Genomic DNA, 23,411 nt, shown 5'->3' on the forward strand with positions numbered 1-23,411 from the left:
GATTCTGTGACAAGCTATAAGAACCCAAGGGCAAAACTAGTGTGCGCGCGTGTGTGTATGTGTGTGTGTGTGTATTCTCCCTTTTCTTTCTTTCTAGGCCTAAGACATATCTACTTTATATGGACCTTGCTCAACCCCATCTCAGTTGGTCTTTTTAGGAAAACAGAAGTTCTGCTTCTTTCCCAAACATCTATGAAATTTGGCAACATGTCACGATGACCTATTGGGTTTTATTCCTAATGACTTCCTTGAGGAAAAAAAGCATTTGCATTTTAGCTTTTCCTTTTCTGGCACATAATGCATTTTTACATTTATTTGTAATTTGGGGGGTTGCACCTTCCTGTAGATTCTCCAAGGGTAGTGCTATCCCAAAGTACCACTTCTTCATTTGATGTCGTAATAGGGATGTGGAATAATTTCTGGCTTGAGACCTCCTCATCACTATCATCACTTCTATGTCATCACTGATGAAGATATCATTTTAGGTGTCACTTTATTGGAGCTAAAATGTGATGAAAACCAATACATATATTTATCAGATTCTTATCCTCCCACGTTTTAAATATTCTTATTTCTTATCTTGGTTACTACTCATGTAACTCATTCAACTGCAGAGACACTTCTGAAAGAAGTGAATGGACTGCATTCACTTAGCTTTACATAAACAGAAACCACAAAATTATATCACAAATTATTTTCAGCACCCTCGAAGATGGTTGTCAGTATGTAGGGCATGGAATGCCTGCAAAAAAAGACTCCTCCCTAGAACTTTGGGACCAAATCTGAAAATATCACTCTCTAAAACAACAAATATCAATTGGACATGATTGGACATCTTCAAAATAACTTACGATAATGAATGGCATGTAAATTTGTTATTGTTGAGAAAAGGCTACATCCTGCATCTCAGCCATGAAGATCAGTGTCTCTTAATTGAATACAGAAACCAGAAACCAGATTGCCTTTCAATCTAATTAAAGTCATCAGAGATATGTGTGCTCAGGAATGTAGTTATGCAGTTAGACTAAGTATGTTCTATGCACTTGCTAGTGAGATGCTCTGAGAAAAAAAATTACATGTTTAAGTTGCTAAATACCCACCCCTCAAAGCTCCAAAAGGTACATTACCACATCAAAGGTATTGAAAAGACCTGTGGAAAGAAATACCTCTTTAGTTTTGCTTAACCCAGCATTCTCCAAAGTATTCACTAATGGAACTTTTTTTTTTTTTTTTTACAATGCCCATTGAAACAGACCATGGAACTCATTTTGGCAATTACTGAGTTAAGGAAAAAGTAAGCTCTAAATATATCAAGTGTTTTGTGAGTGGGGAAAGAGTAACAGGATTTACATGGAAATTCTTTGTTTTCTACTTGTGTTACCCTGAACACCTTACCGATATTTTGCTCTGAGCCTTGATTTTCTCTTCTATAAAATGGAGATTCAAGTGTTGAGTGAAGTAAGGTACGCTAGCCCTAGGAAGGCAGGAGAGCTTGGTGATTAAGGGCATAGGTGCTGGAACCACACTACCGGGTTTGAATCATGGCTCCACGGCTACCTATGTGTGTGATGTTGAGCAAGTTATTTCAACATACTTTTCCTCTGTTTTCTCATTTGCAAAATGAAAGGATAATAGTACCTACCAAAAAGGTTTGTTGTGAGCATCAAATGGCCTTGAAGTACTTCCAGTGAGCATTCCACTAAGCATAAGCTATTATTTTAGCTTAATCAATACCTAAGTCAGAATAATTGCTCAATAAACAGTAAATTGTAATCAGAAGCAAACATGTTAACAGTAGGGCTAGAGTCTGTATGAAATTCAGTGGGGAGGCGTGGGGGGGAGCAGGGGGAAAATTGAAAACAGTAATGTTCTATATTTATCCAGTTACCTTGTAAATGGTTGCTTTGATCAGCGTCCACAAAGATTCTCTCCTTACCAGGCAGCCCCTAACACAATAATCTGTCAAAGTTGAAGTATACTGTTACAATTCTTCAGCACTAATTTACCTTCTGGCCAGCTCCCCATTTACCAAATACTTCTCTGTAAGAGTTTCCGAGAAACATTCTTATATAGGAGAGAAACGGGTTAGAATTACTTCCTCTTCAAGATTTCTACCTCAGCACTGGTTCCTAAGGTATGTACTATTTGTAGTTGCATATTTCCAAAAGAGATTTACTATGAAGAAACTCATAGTAACAGTACATTCACAAGCGGTGACTTAAATAAATATCAGGAAGAGTTCAAAACTAAAGAGAGATGGGGGAGATAATTGTATCAGGAAAAGGGAAGATATAATTATTGTAATATGCACTAATTTTAGCTTTGAAGTCATTAAAATCTGAATTCCACTTACTTTTCAAGTTCAGTCACCTCATTCCTGGTTTTAATCACCAATCTCACACCTTTATAAGAGTTAGAATTATACTGGCCATTCATTCAAATCTTCTTTAATGGTTAGCATCCTTAGTTCTCTAAAGCCCAGTGCTTGTCTTTAAAGATTTATTTATTTATTTGAGAGAGGCCGAGGGAATGGGAGAGGGACAGAGGGAATCCCAAGCAGACACCCCCCACTGAGCACAGAGCCCAGGGTGGGGCTCAATCTCATGACCCTGAGATCAGACCTGAGCCCAAACCAAATCAAGAGTACAATGCTTAACTGACTGTGACACTGAGGTGCCCTCCAGTGTTGAGTCTTTAAATCCTCAATTCTGGTGGCAGTTTTTTTAAAGGAACTATTATGCATTTTATGGTACAAACACACACACACACACACACACACACACACACAATTTCCCCCTTCTGTATATGTCACTGGAGCAGATCTCCTCTTTCTTAGATCAATGTGCCTGATTACTGTTATTCTTGGATCTTCTCAACTTTCCTTAACCCACTATAAAATCATTATCATCCCCTCCTATTCCACTGAAGCAATGGAAACACCTCTGGCAAGGAAAGCAACAGTTTCCATCTTTCCAAGCCCAATGGACTGACTTCATCCTACTTGCCTGCAAAGCAGCATTTGACATAGTTGACCACTCTGTCCTCTCCTGTCTTGGCTTCTGCATAAATACTTTCTTGGTTTTCCTTCTTACTTCATTAACAGCTTCTCAGTCTCCTATGCTGTTTCCTTCTTCTCTCATAGACCTCTAAATATTTGGATTCCTCAGCATTCTGTCCTAGGGTGATGGTTCCCCATCTAAGAGTAAAACCCGAAGTACTAATTCTGGCCTACAAGACCCTACATGATTTGTACCCCCACTCCCTTTCTGACCAGGTGGCCCATTTCTGTCCTCCCCTTTACATCAGTACTCTTTGAAATATTAATTACCACTTATTTTCTCCACTTTTTTTCTTCCCATTTTCTTTTGAACTCACGATAATCATGTTTACATCCAAACCACACTACTCCACTGAACAGCTGTTGTCAAGGTTACAAGTGACTTCCTAGCAGCCAAATATAAAGATCAGTGTTCAATCCTCCCCTTACGTGATCTGTCCACAATATTTGGAAAGTTGATTTTGCCCTCTCCTTTGTAAAATACTAACTCATCTGATTCTAGGACACCACTATTTCTCATTTTTTCCTTTAACTTACTGATCTCTTTTGCTCTTTGCTTAGATCTTTCCCATCCTGCTGCCAACTAAACAGAAAGGTCCTAAGGATTAGTCTTGGATCTGTATTTTTCTCTATTTATACTCATTTCCTAGGTGATCCAATCCAATCCTGTCCTGTGGCTATAAATACCATCTATATACTGATGACTCCCTGGTTTTTATCTCCTGCCCAGAATTCTTACCTGAACTACAGATTTGTATGCATAACTCCCAACTGTACATCTGCACTAATAGGCATTTCAAACCTAACACATGCAATACTACCGATACCCCAGCCTAAAACTTGCTCTACCTATAGTCTTTACCATTTCAGTAAATGGCAATATTATTGTTGTTCAGTTGTCTAAACCAAATGCTTTGGAATCCGCTTTGCCTTCTTTTTTACTCTAGTAAATCCTGCCAGTTTTACTTTTAAAAAACAGATAAAAATCAAACAAAATCTAAACAAAAACAGAACCCAGCTCCTTCTTACCATGCCTTTTCCATTGCTTTCACTTTTGTGCCAACCATTATGATCTCTTGCTTAGATGGCTTCAAGAGTCTCTTAGCCAGTCTGCTGGCTTCTATCTACTCTTGCCTCTCTACAGACTATTCTCTCCACAGCAGAGTGATTCTGTCAAAACATGTCAGGCCATGTCACTTCTCTGCTAAAAATCATCCTTTGGAGCTCATACCATTCAGAGAAAAAGCCAAAGTCCTTACACTAGCTTTTAAAGCTCTCCATAATCCAATCCTTAGTTTCTCCGACCTCATCTTCTACCCCTCTCCCTCCTGCTCACTTTCCCCAAGTCACTCTCGCCTTCTTGCTATTCTTTGAATATGAACATTGTTAGTCATGCTCCTGCCTTAGGATTTTTTCACTTGCTATTCCCCCTGCCTGGAATATTCTTTTCCCAGATAGCCACATTTCCTACTCCATTTTGTTCCATTCTCTGTTCAAATATCACCTTCTAAGAAAGACTACCCCAGGCCATTTTATTGTAAAGCATGCAGCCACTCTCTAATCCCATTATGCTGATTCATTTTTCTTCATAGTGCTTATCACCAACTGAAAAATTATATATTTGTTATATCTAAACTAAAATATAAGTTTATGAAAACATGTCCACCACTGTTCTGCTCACTGATATATCCCCAGTACCTAAAATTCTACCTGGCATATAGTAGGTGCTCAATAACTATTAGGTCAATGAGTGAAATGAGCTTTCTTTTTACTCTACAGATTCAAATACTTTCAGTGATACTTCAAATGCAATAATTCATTTCATTTCATTCATTCACTCATTCATTCATTCTAGTATTTGTTGAGCCAGATACTGGGGCTACAATGATGAAAAATAAAGTGATTCAAGCTTGCATGGAGTTTGATCAGTTTCCTACTTTCTTTTTCCCAGTTTTACACCCCTGCCACCCCTGCCACCCCTACTATTGAAATGTGTTCCTTCTGTGTTTTGTATCTTAATAAAATGTTATTATTCACTATATAGTCAGCCAAGGTAAAAACTGAGGAGTAGTTTTGACTCTTCTTTTTTTCCTATACCCCCAAACCCAATCACTTTACCATGTTTAGTCAATTCTACCTAAGTATCTTTAAAATTTATCATTTCTGTTCCATTTTTGCAGTCAAATAATTTTCACTTCCTCCAGCCTCACCACTACTACCTTCTTAGGTTCTCATCATCTTTAACTTAAAAACTAATTCAATGAATTTTCCTGCCTTCTCACTTGCTCCCTTCCCCTCCAATCTATTTTCTACATTGTAGCCAGAGTGATCTTTCTCAAGTACAAATATGACCACATCACTCCTCTGCTTAAAATATTTGATGGAGGATGCCTGGGTGTCTCAGTTGGTGAAGCCTGTGCCTTTGGCTCAGGTCATGATCCCAGGGTCCTGGGAGAGCCTGCTTCTCTTCCCCTGCTTGTGTTTATGCTCTCTCTTTCTGACAAATACATAAAATCTTTTTTAAAAAAAATCCTTTTGATGGCTCTCCATTGGCCACAGGACAAAATTCAAATACCTTAATATGGTCTTTAAGACCTTAAATGATCAAGTCTCCACTGACCTCTCCATCTTTATGTTCTGTTGTTCCTTTTTTTTTTTTTCCTTAGGGGGTGATACAGAGGAAGAGATTGAGAGAATCTTAAACAAACTCCATGCCCAGCGCCAGCATGGAGCCCATCATGGGGCTCAAAGCAGAGCTGAACATGGCAGGGCTGAACGCGAGGCTCCATCTCACAATCCTGAGATCATGACCTGAGCCGAAATCAAGAGTCAGATGCTTAACCGACTGAGCCACCGAGGTGCCCCTCTTCTGTTGTTCTTTAGGCCCAGCTCACATATGACTTTCTTCAAGATCTTTCCCAGACCTCCTTGTGCTCCTGTAAATACTCCATTTAGACCACCAGTATAACATGATCATACTGCATTAGAGAGAATAGTATGTCCAGGAGATAAGCTGGCTTTTCACTGGAGTGTTAGCTCTAGATACTTACTAGGTGGTTTCAAATATCTCCCCTGCTGAAATTGCTGCCATCATTCCCTGAACTCCTACTATGTTTCATCTATCTCTTGCCTTAGTTCTTTTACTTTTATTACAGTTAGTTCTGCATTGCTGTCACCACTACTACACCACTACTAGGTGATAGCTCTGGGAAGGCAGGACTCTTGCCTTAGTCCACTCTCCAACCTATGCACCACTGGGCCTGTTAGCTTGCACTCAGTTGCAAGGCACTCAATCAATGCTTGTTGAATGAATGAATTTTATATATAGACATTTTTACTTATATTGCATTTCTATCACACCCTTTCCCTTTGATGATATGGTTTCATCATTTAAAAGATGCTACTATAATATTTAAGCCTATCAGCTTTTCTGCTAAAGAGCTGCTTAGTGCTCCCTACTTTTCTAAATTTGGTAACAAAATTATTAAAAAAGCATTTAGTAAATTTCTGTGATCCAGAGTCTTTTATCATGTGAGGGATGTTTAAACTAAAGCAATATATGTTTGATCCCTAATTCACTGTTTCTCTTTATCAAAACTCATCCTTTATGACTGATTTCACTACTGGTTGAACTAGCTTTGCAGTTGGTTGACCTTAGTTAAAGGTGACAAAAATGGTACTATTATCAAGCATTTAGGTAAAAAATATATGAAAAATAAGCTAATACTTTGAATTGGTATTTTAAGATTTGAAGATATTTATTTGCTTTTCAATGGAATTGTTTTTGGTAAAATCAGTACCAAAATAATTTGATTTCTTAAAATTGTCTAAAATAAAGAGATGTGTTGAAGTCATATAGAAACAATTAAATGCAGTTTCTCCTGGTGAAACTCTTAGTTCAATGATGTGCATCAATTCTGAATATCTGTCCAACAATTCTTAGACACAAATTATGGTTTTATTTTGCTCCTTATATTTGGCTCTGTTTGTAACTCAACAAGTGTCTTGGGTAAGTCCCATGAGTCATAGAAGCTGAGTGAGTTGAATCAGAAATACTGGATATGGATGATCATTATAAAATGCACACTTTGACCTCTTAAATTATGCCAAGTGACAAGGCTCTTTTTGACACATTGAAATGATCTGGTCTTTTCAATATTTAATTTATTACTAATGAGGGACTGCAATTGCTATGAATTAAGTAGACTGCATTTATCATAAGATCTGGCACATTTCTGCTTCCATTTTAAAAAGAATATCTGAAAGAAAAAATGGAGAAAATTAGGTACATGAAAACGCATTGTCTAATCAAGAACTGTGATCATTACCAGCTGTCAAAGGATATCTTAAAATATTTAATGAGCTAAATTAAGCTATAAAGACATGTCATACCTTTTTATAGAAATTTACCTGGATTTGACCCTTTGATCTCACTCCAGAGCAGCATGAACCAAGGAAACAGGGAGGAGCAGAACATAATGGAAGAAAGAGCATCAATTCACCAGACAAGATACTCAGCTTGACCACTTATTTGCTGCCCGACTTTGGGTCACTCTCTTACTCTAAATTTCCATTTCCCCACCTGTAAAATGAGATGATTGGACTAGATTGAGAGTTTCTGATTGTCTCATAGTCTGTCCATATTTCATGTCCATAAAATTTATTTCAAGTTCAGTTTAATCCAACAATCTTGAGGGACAGTTACAGCAGCATATTGTAATATAGTAAAGTATAATATAATATAAACATAGTACAAGGCTTTAGAATCAGAAAGACAAGAATTTGACTCTGGGCTCTCAACTTACTATCTTATAGACCTTAAATGAACCTATTCACCTTTCTAAGCTTTAGTTTCCTATCTGTAAAATGGGGACTATGATACTACATATTTTCATGATTGCTATAAAAATCAAATGATGTCATGGGTATCTTGAATTATGCTATTTGTTGTCTTAGACAATGTTTGAGAAAATGAAGATGAATCTTACTCTGCTTACCCTTAAAGTAATTATAGGTTGGGAAAAACAGCAAGTAAACAATGAACTTAGATGCAATGCAGTCCGTGAAGAATGCCATAGGAAATTACAAACCAAGTGGTTTGGGAAACACAAAGACCAAGAGAGCAATTTCAACTTGGAGAATCAGAGAAAGACACATGTATCCCTTCAATGATCATTTACTGAGCTACCTACTTTGTGCTCAGCATGAGGGTAAAGAGATGGATAAAAACAAACGTCTGCATTTCTGTGTTCACAAAACCAGTGAAGTGATTCTTAGTTTTTGCTTCATAAGCTTATCAAAGTAAGGATTCTGCCCTCCAAAATATGAGCACATGATTTTACATTGAAGTTCAGAGGATTCAAGAACCTTTGGAAGTTCATTTTTATATTCCTTGGGTCTAAGCACTCCAGATTAAAAACTCCTGATTTAGCTGGAGGCTTTTATAAAAGAGGTGGTAAAAAAAAAAAATGTCTACATAAAAGAGGTGGGATTTAAGGCGAGTTCTGAAGAATGGCTAGAATTTCAAGTAGTGTGGAAGAACACTCTTCTTCCTGGTCTTTGAACCTGTCCTCTCCAATCCCATAGCTTATATTGACCACTCACTTCTGCACATTTGTTGGCTTAGGACAAAGTGCCTAATTTCTGCTTTGCTGCCTTTCTTGACACTCATTACCTGTGTGCTCCCTGATGCCTAGATGTTGGCCTGACTCTTGAGTCCAAGGTGCTCTTCGAGGATCTCAGGCTTCTGTGCTAGCCTGTCTGCCACCCTCCCTCTCGGCACCTATGCTCCCATACCTGGTCCCTATTTTTCACTGCTGCCAATGTCTTTGTTCTCCCATCCTGCTTCCTATTCTTTCTCTCTGATCCACTATCAGCAAAAGGCCCAATGGGATATGTGAACATGTAGTGAAGAGGCCATTTGTGGGCAGAAGGTCTTCCTCAGATCCAATGCCTACTCTAAAAAAGCCAGCCTGGCCTATCAGTTCTCCTTCTTCACTACCCCAGTTCTCGTCCTTTGACTTAATGTCTTCTATCTATATGTGACTATGTTTCACAGAGTAGATTAGCTGCAGTAACAAATGACTCAAAAATGTCCAGTGGGTTTACCCAATAAAGTGTGTTTCTTGTGCACCTTTCAGTACAATGCAAGTAGACAGAGAGGAGGCTCAGCTCCAAGCATTCTTTCAAGTCCAAGGCCAACCATGTTCCACACATGGCTCTCAAGATTGCTCTGTGAATTGACATCTAGATGGTGAGAAGAAAAAGATGGTGGTAGTGGTGAGGAGTCTGGAGCGAAGTAACATACATCATCTTCCACTGGCCAGAACACAGCTACAGGACCCCACTAACTGCTGCTAGGAGGCTGGGAAAAGCAGTCTAGCTGTGTGCTCACAAGGGAAGTGAAAAGAATTTAATGAACACATCATCTCTGCCACACATGGCCATTATCTAATTTGATCCCCCTAAGAACTCTGGGAGGTACATGACAAGGATTAATATTCTGTTTAGAGATGATAGAACAGGATCTGAGAGATGAAGTGATTTGCCTAAAGCCATAGAGCTGGTAAATGGCAAAATCTACAGTCAAGCCCAGGCCATCTGCCCCAGTACCCAAACTCTTTCTTTTATACATGACCTGTGGGTCATATAAATATATAATCCCTGAGTGTCAGGGGAAGAATCCTTAGGGAAATTATACTAAGTGAAATCCAGGTACAATTTACATCAGAAACATTGGAAGGAGCTCATTGAAATGCAGATTCCCTGCAGGTCCCAACATGCACCTACTCCCTGATTTAGCACCTGGAGGTTGAGTCAAGGAATTTGCGGATAATTCTATGCAGGATATAGTTTGAGAACTCTCTGCCTTAGGACTTCACTTGATTTTCATCTACATGCTTAAAAGGAAACAAAGGTCCTTATAGAAAGCTGCCTTTTCACGTGTTTATAATCTGTTCTCTGTTGGAAGACCTCCAAACCTGGCCTTGGTGATGAAAGAGTCAGTTGTATTTTAATGTTTAAAGACACATGGATTTCTTTCTAAAACTAGGCATGTGGGGGTAAGGACGGGAAAGGGTCTGTAGCAATATTATCATTCAGATGGAGAAGTGCTTAATAAAACTCTGGCTATCTCTATTGGCAAAGTGACTAAAGACCTGAAGCAAATTCTATGGTAATTCAAGTAAAAATAATCACTTTCTCTTGAATTTAGAGCTTTATGTGCAATTCTGAGATAATGCCTTAAATTGAAGATAATTTTAGAATCAATTTAAGGGATAGGTTCCTTCCCCTGTCAAGTTGCCTAAATATTGAATATAGATTTCATTGCACATCTGGCATAAATACTGCATGGTCTATGACATCAGGGGTATACATATTTCATAATAAAAAAATATAACAATCAGTCATCTAGCTTAATAAGCTTCTGAATTCATACCTTTATATTCCACCCCCAAAATGTGAGAATGCTGATAAGCCTCTTAATTATATTTTATAATATTTCATTTTAATGTAAAAATTATACATATTTCACTTTCATGTAGAAATCACTATTAATTTAGGGAATGTTAAGTAAGCTACCTAAAAGCCTTATAAAGTGTTATTTAGATAGTCAAAATGTTTGCTTTCTCCCTTCAAGGTGGTTTTAGACACTAATTGTATAAACTTCAACTTTAGGCTTAAAATATCCTTCTAGTAACTATAATTTAGTGTGAATTATTTATACTCTTTAGAAGAATCATGCAGATAGAAATGCTGAATCATAAAATGGTAGCTATTACTTATGGCAGTAGCAATCACTGCCAAATTCCCTTGCATGGTCCTACCTTCTGCCTCGGTAGATATATGGGTGTGGTAGGGACAGTTATGGCCACACGGGGTGAGGAGGGCCCATTCCTCACTCCTTCTGAAGGAAGTAGATGATTGGGTATCCTGATGTCCAGAGAGCTGAGGCCAGAGTTTATTTTATTTGCAGCATGAATGCTAAAACCTCAGTTTTCTGCCTGCCCCTAGCTCTCACAGTTGAAGCCTTGGTGTTTCCACCTGGGCTTTAAGAGGCTTATGGTCATGAAGAATGCTGGGGGATAGCCTTCATTATTTCAGAGCCAGCATTTGAGGCTAGCAGTTCTGCATATCCAGCTCCACTCTTGCAAAGGTGTACCTGAATACCTTGATATTTCAGGAAACTTTATATCTGCGTTCCCTTCAGGACTGGTTTATTTTAATCTTACATGAAGTTGGAGGGGGCACTATTTGGGAACTCTGCTGTAGTATATATACCACATGTAATGGCCAAGAGCAGTTGTTTTAGAATTAGATAGGCTTGGGTTCAAATCACGACTCTGTCACTTACTAGCAGGGTGACCTTGTAGCTAATCTTTCTGAGCCTCAGTTTCTCCATATAAATGTAGAAAATGATAAAATCATAATATCTACCTCATAAGGCTATTGCTGCGATTTTTAAAAAATCCATCCATCCATCCATCACATATATGTTCAACATAGTACTTGACACTTGGCACACCATAAACACTTAAAAATGGCCTTTGAAGTCAGGAAAATGGATAAGATTCCACAGGTCAAGTGTGTAACGTGAGATGAGAAGAGGGTCTAGGACAGTAACGTGAGGAACACTGAGTCTGAATCTGAATCTCGGGGTCACTCACTAGCTCTGGGACCTCTGGCAAGAGGCCGTGTTGGATATGAACTGCAAGGTATTTATTAGCTTTAGCATGAGGGATGATGTTGATGACTTTGGTGGGAACTTTTTCAGTGGAGTGGCAGGGACAGAAAATAGTGAATGGGCGGTGAGGGAGTGTAAACAAGTATAACAGCAACCACTACCAACCACCACCACCTCGAATGTGGTGTTGCTATGAGCCAGGCTCAATCAAGCACTCCTCAGAGATGATCTCATTTACACGATTACTATCTCCATCTTACAGATAAGAAAGTTGAGGCTCAAGAGGCTTATGGAACATGGACAGGGTAACAGTTAGTAGGAGGCATAACTGGCATACAAACCGCAATTTCTTTTCATACCCCCATGCTAGCATAATGAAATGCTAGAAAGCTCCAAGGCATTTCTTTAACAGCTTCTGCAGATGAGGAGATACTATGTACTTAGTTTTCTTAGCACTAGGGCTCTGAAGATAAAACAGATAATAAAGCAACCTTCTAACTCAAATAGCTGTATTTCAAGTCTGGGGCTTTGAACCCAGGGCACTACACATTTGCTGGGTTGACTAAGAATTTTTAGGTTTCCACTAATGATGCAACTATAATGCAGGGCTGCTTTATTTGTGTGCCCCAAACTGACATTCTTGGAGCAATGCCAAACATTCAGCTGGAATCACAGAGAACACCTAGCAAAAGAAAACTCACAGTGAAGATTTTGCAAATGTATTTTGGCATGCTCTCCTATATCTTGAATATGGATGGATCTTTCAATTTGAACTTCCTCAAAGCAGTTCCTCTTGGGTTGGCTTCCCAGTCACCTTCTCTGTTGCATACCCAGTCACAGCCCAGCTGGTCACAGAGGCCAGTGAGGCTGCAATTACAGTGACGAGCAGAAGGTCCTTGGGATGCTGCAGTCCTGTCTGCATGCAGAAGGAGAGAGCAGGAGGGCTGTTGGGGTCTAGGTCCAGCATCTGTTCTAGCTCAGTAGCACATTGCTAAGCCACACCCTAGACCACATCCTGGAGCTCATCATGACCCAAAAGGCAACTTGAAATCACAAAGTCAAACTCTCCTCTCTGGTTGGGAAGCAGAGAAAAGCACAGACCAAAACCAAAAACCAGACTGACCAGAGCTGTACCACTTCTGAGTTATGTGACCTTGCACACATGATTTAACCTTACTGCCTCAGTTTCCTCTTATATAAAACATGGGAAGAAATAGAATATGCCTCTTGGGGTTATTTTTGAATTGATTGCTTAGAATGATGCCCGGCATATAGTAAATGCTAGCTCTTGCTACACTTTTTCTTCTCTCTTTCTCCTTTTTAAAACCTATTTGAGGGTGCCTAGGTGGCTCAGTCAGTTAAGTCGGTTAAGCATCTGCCTTCAGCTCAGGTCATGATCCCAGGGTTCTGGGATCAAGCCCTGCATTGGGCTCCCTGCTCAGCAGGGAGTCTGTTTCTCCCTCTCCCTCTGCTCCTCCCCCTTGCTCGTGCTCATGCTCTCTCTCTCAAAAATAAATAAACAAAATCTTTAAAAAAAAAGATCTTATTTATTTGAGAGAGAGAGAGCACAAGCACAAGTACAAGCAGGGGGAGGGGTAGAGGGAGAAGCAGACTACCTGCTGAGCAGGGAGCCGATGTGGGACTTGATCCCAGGACCCTGGGATCATGACCTGAGCCGAAGGCAGACACTTAACCAACTGAGCCACCCAGGTGTCCCATAAATAAATAAAATCTTTTAAAAAAAACCTATTTGATATCTCCCAATTTCAGACCCTTCCGTTTTCTCCCAGTTTTCTTTGGTTTTCACCCCCTCTTCTACTTTAATCTAGATGCTAGATCTATCTTCTCAATTAGTCACTGGCCAAATCCTTCAACTCCTTTAATTCTTCACTGTCCTGTGTATCTGGAAAAAACCATAACCCTGCATCAGTCCAACTGTCTTTAACTGGCTGGCCTCCTGCTCTAACCTCTCCCTTCCCCAATCACAGTTGAAGAGGTACTTTTCCTTGAGTATGAGGCAAATCCCATTTCTTACTCCTCTTCAGGTAAATGATCCTATCTCCTGTATCTTCAATCTAGTCTACTGGCTTCCTTGTTCCTTCTCATCAGCATTTTAACATGCTCCATTTCTCCCACTATAGAACAAAATGCGAAACAAGAGAACGAAACACATGTTCCCACCACCCTGCATCTCCACTGAGCTACCAACGTAGAACAGCAATGCTTCTAGGTTCCAGATTTGCAGAATTTAGAAAGAGCAGTTTGCACAAAGTTGTCTTCATTAGCATCAGCTCCTCAGTTAACTGTGGACTGTGTTTTGCTTCTCCCTTACCACTGACATTGCCCTAGCAAAGTCATCTGTGCCTTTTGGTGGCAGTAATCAAGGGTAGAAAAATACAGAAAAAAATTTTGTCTCCTCCACAGGGTATAGAATAATACCTGACACAGAACAGAGCTCAGTAAATGCTTCTGGGAAGAAGGAAAAAAGATGTACAAAGAATTAGGCTCATGATGACAAAAGAGTTACTTATAATATTTCTGTCTCAAGCTCAAGCTGGTACAAATTCATATGCAATTCAGTAAGAAAAACCTCTCCTTAGAAAGAATGGAGAAACTTGGGCTGACATTGATGAAGTACCAACAAATGATGTTACTTAATTTTTAAATTTTATTTTCATTAAATATTCATGAGTATATTGCTAATTCATTTCAGAAACAAAACTATAGACTGGCTTATCAAGTGTTAAAAAGAGCAAAAGGCCTAAAATGGAGCCACTTTCCCTAAGCCCCACCAAGACTTAATACCTAACCTAATTGCAGTATCAGCCTCTCCCAAGAGTGAAATTTCAAACCAATCAGTCTGGAATTTCCTGATCAGCACTAGTGAAGTAATCAGCAAGGTAAGACCCCCATGCCTTTCCCCCTTAAGGGAAGGTGTCCTTGCCCAAAACAATTCTTTCTTTTCTGTTGCTAATAATCTCTTCTCCTTCTCCCACCCTGTATCTGTCTATAAAATCCTTCCATTTTGTACAGCTCCTTGGAATTCCTTTCTACTTGCTAGATGGGATGCTGCCCGATTCATGAGTCGTGGAGTAAAGCCAATTAGATCTTCAAATTACTCAGTTGAATTTTGTTTTTTGAACACAAGTTTAATGCATTAAGGTACTAGCCCAGGAAAATCTGTAAACCACAGCTTGAGAAACACTCCTTGAGGGCTCTAAAATGTATGTAGAGGGTATGCCCATCCGTTTTCTCCAGTTGTTCCATTTGTATCTTAGCTCCACCCCAGATTTGTTTGCATCCTTTTCATTTAACTGATATTCATAGCGGCTTTTGATTTTTAAGTTGAGGAGGGAGGCATTCTCCTTGATGTCTGGGAGTATACAGAGAGGTGGAGGATCAATGGCTAGTTTCCCATCAATGCAGTGGATACTTGGACTCAGATCCCCTGTGCAGGCACCATCTTCAGCTACTTGGAGTTAGGCTGCTGGAAGCTCGCAGTTGCTTCTTCTCATTGGAAGTTGCCCTGGGTTACACCCGCTCCTGGGGGCTGAGTAACTGGCTAATTAGGGATACAAAAACTGGGCAGCCTCGCCTGAACTCGGGACAACTCTGAAAGGGCCACCCTGACTCCGGAGCCCTCATAGAATCACCCGAGGCCCCATTTGCAACCACATTGCAGGTTGGCATCTTCCACTACTCAACTCTACCTCCCTCACCTCCTCACAGGCCTATCACCTGTCAAAGACAGAATGTAAGGCTCCTTCTGTGGAGGCATGGGGGTGCATTGGAAAGGCAGGGCGCGGGGAGGGGGGCAGCACCGCAGTGCGCAGGCGCAGCCGCGTGGGTGGGTCAGCTTCAGCCGCCTGAGAGATCTCGAAAACTCCTGGGCGTGGTCTCTTCCTGTCTCAAAGTGGGTAACTGGAAGCGCTTGACCTATACCTCTCTATGTCAGGTTCCTGCACAGCCAGCTCTGCGACCTGGGGGACTCCCATTGATGCCCAGGAGAGTTTGGAAGTTGCAGTCCAGTGCCTGGAGACTCCCTCTTGGGCTGACAGTGTATGGCAGGGGCCTCGCACTCCCTCGGACTCTTCCGGAGATATTTGAAGCTTCCGCCACCGGCAAGGAGATGCTCCAGGACGTGAAGAGCCCCGGAACAAACTCCGCCTTCAGAGGAGCGCTAGGCTGAGACACAGTGCCCCCAAACCAAAGGAAACGTAGAAAACTTTGAGGCTACCGTGCACTTCTACGGGAAAGCCGTTGAACTGAACCCGGCCAGTGTCATCTGTTTCTGTAACAGAGCCATGGCCTCCAGCAAACTCAGGAGCTACGCGGGGGCGGGGCAGGACAGTGAGTGGGCCGACTGCATAGACCCGTTCTACAGCAAAGGTGCGGCGGAGTGGGCCTAGCGCTCTCCAGTTCAAACGAGCACAGCCGAGCCCCTACGACAGGTAGGCTTTGGAGCTGGATCCCCACAATGGACCCTACAAGTTGAACTTCAGGATGGCAGAGCTGAAGCTTAGAGCGAGTTCCATGGGAGGTGTCGGCGACTTTGACACCACCAGCCTGCTGAACAACCCAGGCTTCATGAGCATGGCACCAAACCTGATGAACAGCCCCCAAGTTCAACAGCTGTAAGTGACAACCATTCTCTGAGTCTTCTTGTGGTTAAATTTCTTTTTTTTTTCCTATTGTGGCAAAATGCACGTAACATAAACCTTAACCATTTTAACTATTTTAAGGTTTACAACTCAGTGCTATTAAGTGCATTCCTTGTGCAACCATCACCACCATCTAATTCCAGAACATTCCATCACACCAAAAAGAAGCACTGTCCCCATTATAGTCACTTTCCAGCCCCCTCCCCAAGTCCCTGGCAACCACTAACCTCTCTTTCTGTCTCTGTGGATTTGGTTGTTGGGGACATTTCACATAAATGGAATCACACACTTAAAAAAAAAAGAAAATACACATGGCAGTTAAGAAGGTGCCTTTATTCTGGCTATTACAGTAGGTAGAATATTCATTAATGAGAAACAAAGAAAAAGAAAGGACTGGAGTTTTATAAAGGCAGGAGACAAGGGAATCATTTGCTTTATATAGGAGTATTATAGAGGCTGAGAGGAAGTGTAGAGATGGCTTTATCTGGGTATATGCAAATAGGCCAGGCTGAGGTGGTCCTTTGCAGTTAGCCATTTTCAGAGCAAAAAAAGAGTGGTGGTGGTAGTGGTCAGGTTCCTAACTGCCATTGCCTTCTGGGAACCCAGGGCTCAGGTAAAGCTCAACACTGTCACTTTCAGGAGCTTTCCCCAGTCAGCCTCCAGTAAGCAACTCTCCATCTCAGAATCTGTTTCCAGAGAACCACTCAAAGACAGTCTGCCATCTGGCCCTTTGGATGGGTTTGAGCTCCTCTGGTTAAAAGAGTTTGGGCACCAGAAATCTATAGAATTGCATTTATTTATTTATTTATTTATTTGACAGAGAGAGACAGCGAGAGAGGGAACACAAGCAGGGGGAGCGGGAGAGGGAGAAGCAGGCCTTCGGACTCCCTGCTCGATCCCAGGACCCTGGGATCAGGGTCTGAGCCAAAGGCAGACGCCTAACGACTGAGCCACCCAGGCGCCCCTAGAATTGCATTTTTATTAGATAATTGACGAGATTCTGGGCAAGCAAGGAGTGAGGTTCCAGCCAAAGTCTTCAAAACTCGTTGTGTGTATTGAGACTGACTGCAGGCTGCGCTGCTTCAGGGCCATGTTGAGACCCTGAACTGAAGTTCATGGAGGCTTTTCTTACAGCAGTGCTCTAATGGGAACTTGGAAAAGCACCTACATATAGCATCCTTGGTGTGGACCTTGGGCCTTGCAAGATGGGCAGTGATAATTGTGAAGCCTTTTTCCACTGGCTTGGAGGGCAGCCACCTGGGAGAGATATAGCAAAGAAGTACAGAGCAGACTCTATGTGATGCCTGCAACTGAAAGTCTTGTGAGGGGCCTTGGAAAGTACCCCAAGATATACAGAGGGAACATTTTTGAAATAGAGGTTGGATTTCCAGCAACCAGGTTGGTGGAGGCTTAAGCTCCATGCTTTGGTCATGAAAAATAAAAGTAACATTTCAGATTGGTGAGGTCTGGGATATCTGTGTTATGTTAAGGTATCTTTAAGTCCGTCTCATTAAAATAGGAATGTTGTTTCTTGGCAAGTTGGGTCACACTTAAATAAGATCACAGATCAGAAATTTCTTTATAAACTGCACAATACTTAAATAATGTAAGATTTAAAAGCAGATATTATTGCCCCTGTAAAGTCTACTGGGAGGTCACCTTTGTGGTTAAGTATTCTGGTTTTGGGGTCTGGCAGATGTGTGATTCTGGACTAGATTTTAATCAGTGGGGGAGTCAGAGAGAAGAGAGATTTGTAAGAACTTCAGCCTTCCAGGTGTGATAGTTCAACAGCTCTGTACTTCACACAACCTACCCCGAAAGGAACACATACCTAAGCATTAATAAAGACGAATTCCATGGGATACAAATGAAGCTTTAAGACCAGTACTCTGATCTTGAGTAACTTCTACAAACAATGCAAAAAAAAATTTAAAAACCAAAACCAAACAAAAAACCACTGGGTAAAAACAGTAGTCTTCTAGGCAAATTTAGCTTCAAAACAAGTCAGTCCTTTAGCCAGCTCCCACACTCTGCTTGTTCACTTTTGTGTTCTGTCTCTCACACACATAAACCACACACACACACTTATATACTCATGCAGGAGATTGCAGTCCTAAATAAAGCCTTCTGTAGCTTTTCAACTAACAATATATAAATTTTCTGAGCCTCAGTTTCCTTATCTTTAAGATGAAAGAAGTAAGTAATGAGATCGTGCACATATGGTGCTTAACAGTGGGTGGCCCATTGTCAGCATGCATCTCTGTGTAAAAAATAATATTGGAATGAAATTTTTATCTGGTAAATTATGTCACCTATAATTAAACATTCATTGTATTTTTCCGTACACTACATGGAGGGTACAGAGAGGGCAGTGTTTCTCTGTGTCTTTCTCTCTCCCAGTCTTCCACTCTTCCTCATCTGAATTGGGGAATCACTTGATTGCAAGGAACAAGAAACAGAAACCTTTCAAAAGAACCAAAGTGAAAAGGGGATTTATTAATAAGGGGAATCTCATGGAACCCAATTTAAAATGCACATGGAACCCAATTTAGAATTAGTATGTGCATTCTTAATCCTATATTAATTAACTTAATTCCCTAAAACGATTAAGTAAATATTGTTTCCAATTTATAGATAAGGAAACTGAGACCTAGAGAGGTAATATAACTTATCCTTTAAAAATTTCCCTATTGTTGGACATTTGAATTGTTCCCCTATGTTCGCTATTATTTAAAAAAAAAAAACTTTGGGGGCGCCTGGGTGGCTCAGTTGGTTAAGCGACTGCCTTCGGCTCAGGTCATGATCCTGGAGTCCAGGGATTGAGTCCCGCATCGGGCTCCCTGCTCAGCGGGGAGTCTGCTTCTCCCTCTGGCCCTCCCCCCTCTCATGTGCTCTCTCACTCTCTCTCATTCTCTCTCTCAAATAAATAAATAAAATCTTTAAAACAAAAAAACAAAAAAACAAAAAAAACAAACTTTGGTAAATATTTCTGTGAATGTTGGCTTTTTTTTTTTTTAGTTTTGAAATGATTTTGTGAGAATAAATTCTGAGAATTCATATTACTTAGAAAAAGGTTATGTGCTTTTCAGTGACTCATGAAGTGCTGCTCTGGTTTTTATTTCATGTGATATTTACATTAACCAAGAAATATACAATTATTTTGCAAAGGTAAAGATGCCTTTGGCTGCTAATTATTTGACATATGTGTTGGATGATGAACATCAGAATTGAATCAACTATGGGCTCTTGTGTATTATTTAATGTTTCTCATAATATTGAGCATTTACAGAGTATGGGCCTCATCCTTGAGTGTCCATAGCCATCAGCCACTCAGGCCGCTCTGATCTCTAGAGTCAGGGATCTGCATCTTCAGTATGATAGATCCTCTTCTGAAGTCATTCCACAGACAATTTTAGGAAAGGAATTTAACTGAAAAAATTGGAATTTTCCACTTGCTTTCCCAGCTGGTTTTGATTAATTATAAGATGGAACGATTGTAAGGGTAATTAGGTGCTTTCATCTCTTTGGAGTCAAAGTTGCATAGGAAGGAGACTGCAGTAAGAAGAAAATGATGGCCATGATGACAGTGATCAAGTTGGTGAATGCTGGACTGGAAGTCAGAGCTGATTACATGTCTTTCATTGCTATACCTTTGCTTCATCCTGGGATCAGAGTACAACGGTCTAATGGAATTCATCAGTTCAAGTGAGAAGCCTTCATTAAGAATAGACTAATTTTCTATTCATTCCACAAATATTTGTTGAGTTCCTGTACAGGTACTCAATAAATATATGTACATATGTAATATAATAATATTATATATATACACATATAATATATATAATAGATACAATAAGTATATACATATATAATATAATATTTATATTATAGATGTATAATATATAGGTACAATACAGGTACTCAATAAACATATATATATATAAAATATATATGCACATATGTGTGTGTGTGTAGAGAGAGCATGTGCATGCACACTGGCACGTGGGACATGCCAGGAATGAACAAGGGAAATAATCTTTAAGTACTTAGATCATACCAGTCCCTTTTGTTCTAAGGAAATTAAGGCACAGAGAGGTTAGATGACATGCCCAAAGTCAGACTCCTAAAAAGTAGTAGATGTAGGATTTTAAACAAAACCTACCCGCCTCCACTTTCTCTCCTAAAGTATACTACCTCGTAATGTCATGAGGAAAAAAAAAAATTAAAGCGTTACGGCAGTCTGGAGGAGGAATTGATGAATCCTTTCCCCGGGGGTCAGAGAAGGTCTCAGTTGGTTGAGGAGGCTTTGATTGGCGAGGGATGAGGCGGGGCCGACGACGAGGTGCAGAGGCTGTTTGTTGAAGGTTGAGGAAGCAGCGGGAGCAAAAGCCGTGAGCAATGAGTATGTGTGAGGTTTCCAAGAAAGGAAGTGGCTGGCTCCTGTGCCTGGAGCCCAGACTGGATGGGGTGTGAGGGGAGTGGTGAGAAGTCGCCCCGGAAACAGCGTGGAGCTCCAGTGCGGAGCCCTTTCGAGTGTCGTGCCGGGGATTTCAGATTTCCTTACGTCTGTGCTGCCAACCGAGGGCGGGGGGAAAACGTGAGCGGTGAGAGCCTCGAACAGGGCTGCTGCGGCAATGAAAACGAAAAGGCTCACAAGAATCCAAAGATAGCTTTCTGGCACAAGTGACTGCATCTCATGACTGGTTAGAGACGGGGCTGAGAGACGAAGGAGTCGGGGTGCTGCCGAGGCTCGGGTTTGGGTGAAGAGCTGGCTCATTCAGCTGCGTGCAGTTCACCCAGCATTTCCTGAGTGCCTCTGTGCTGGGGCACCAGATGACGGAAGGGCCGGCTTGGGGCTTTTTAATGTGTAAATTTTTTATTGCGCTATCACTGATGTGTAACATTATATTAGTTTCGGGTAGACAACGTAACGATTCGCTCTTTGTATATAATGCAAAGAAAGTGACCACGGCAGTAAGTCTAGTTAACAGCTGTCACCACACGTAGCTACAAGTTTGTTTTCTTGGGATGAGCACTTTGAAGATTGATGCTCTTAGCAACTTTCAAATCTATAAGACAGTGTTATTAGCTCTAGTCGCCATGCTGTACATGACACCCCCATGACTTCTTTATTTTATAACTGGAAGTTTGTACCTTTTGACCCCCTTCACCCATTTTGCCCCCCACCATAGGCAACCACCAATTTGTTATCTGTATCTGTGAGTTCCTTGTTATTTTGTTGTTGTTGTTAGGATGCCACATATGAGTGAGATCATACGGTATTTGTCTTGCTCTGACTTATTTCACTTAGCATAATGCCCTCAAGGTCCATCGTGTTGTTGCAAAAGGCAAGATCTCATTCTTTTTTATGGCTCGGTCATCTTCCATGTTTTTGTTTTTGTTTTTTAATCCATTCATCTGTGGATGCACACTCGGGTTGTTTCCATGTCTTGGCTGTTGTAAATGATGCTGCAGCGAACATGGGGGTGCATGTGTATATTTCTGAGCTAGGGTTTTCATTTCCTTCGGATAAATACCCAGAAGTGGAATTGCTGGATCGTTGGTTCTGTTTTAAAGTTTTCCCCCCCAAATACAAAGGGGTTGATTCACTTAGGCCCTCAGTACAAAGTATGAAATGGACCCGCCCCCCACATTTTAAACATTTTGAGGAACCTCCATACTGTTTTCCACCGTGGCTGTAGCAGTTTGCTTTCCCACCGACAGTGCACAGGGCTTTCCTCTCCGCCACGGCCTTGTCAACACTTGTTATTTCCTGTCTTTTTTTGAAATAGCTGTGCTGACAGGTGTGAGGTGATGTGTCATTGTCCTTTCATTTGCATCGCTGTCTACCTTCCGAGTGTGTGTCCTTGTCTGCAATACGGGCATGCTGACAGTGCCCCCTTCGAGGGATTATCAGGAGGGCCAAAGGCGGGATACGTGCCTTGCAAGCTCCTGGCACCAAGGAAGGCCCCGTAAGGACACGAGAGTTGTCATCGTTATGGTTAGAAGAACCCAGTGTGTGCTGGGCCGCACGGCTTTTGGAAAAGCTCAAGGGCGAGGGTCTGCCCACGGTAAGGAGCAGGAGGTCAGGTTTCATCACAGACTCCGGAGGATCTTGTGGCCCTGGTGCCCGTGATCATCTCCCTGAAGCCGTCCCCGAGTTTGTGCATCTGTAGGGTGCTTTGGGATCCTCGCTGCCCATTCTGTGGCGCTCCGGGCCCTTTGCCTGTCAGAGCACAGGTGCAAGTCATAAAAGCTGGAGCGATTGGACAGATCCTGGGCAGCCGGGCCTGCATGGCCTTGATCCGTGAGAATGGCCCTGGCTGCAACCCCAGGTGGGGCCAGGTGGGCTTGCGCCGCCAATCAGCAGCCTGCCTGAGACTGAACCGTGCCGCTGGGAAGCCTGCAGCCACCCCGCCTATGACACGCTCCTGCCATTTCCAGCCTTGCGCTCAGGTCCTCACATTCCCGGGGGCAGGTCTGTGCACGTGCTAGCCTCAGACTGCATCTTGGGGTTTCATTTCTTTACCTGTATCCTCCTGCCCCTAAGCTGCCCCTTCTTGAGTGGCTTCATTCTTCCCCGTTAAAGCATATCTCCTCCACCCACAAAAGTCCTTTCCAGGGGGGCGCCCGGGTGGCTCAGTCCGTTGAGCGTCTGACTCTTGCTCTCTGCTCAGGTCATGATCTCAGGGTCCTGAGATGGCGTTCTGTGCGGAGCTCAGTGTCTGCCTGTCCCTCTCCCTCCCCCTCTGCCACACCAACCCCCCCATGCTCTCTCAAATAAATAAAATAACTTTTTAAAAAGCCCTTTCCAATTTCCATCTCCTTCATTGACCCTATCTATGTTCTGTGATCTGTTCTTTTTTTTTTTTTTTTTTTATAAGTAGGCTCCACGCCCAGCGTGGAGCCCAACATTGGGCTTGGACTCATGACCCTGAGGTCAAGACCTGAGTTGAGATCAAGAGTCAGAGGCTTAACCGAATGAGCCACCCAGGAGCCCCTGAGATCT

At 41.6% G+C, this 23,411-nt stretch overlaps 1 pseudogene; it reads left to right on the forward strand.

The window, feature by feature from the left end:
* The first annotated feature begins 11,790 nt into the window (after positions 1 to 11,790).
* LOC110575870 lies at positions 11,791 to 16,379 on the forward strand (annotated as a pseudogene).
* The last annotated feature ends 7,032 nt before the right edge of the window (positions 16,380 to 23,411 follow it).

This window comes from Neomonachus schauinslandi, chromosome X, assembly GCF_002201575.2.
Source record: "Neomonachus schauinslandi chromosome X, ASM220157v2, whole genome shotgun sequence".
NCBI classification, from domain to species: Eukaryota; Metazoa; Chordata; class Mammalia; order Carnivora; family Phocidae; genus Neomonachus; species Neomonachus schauinslandi.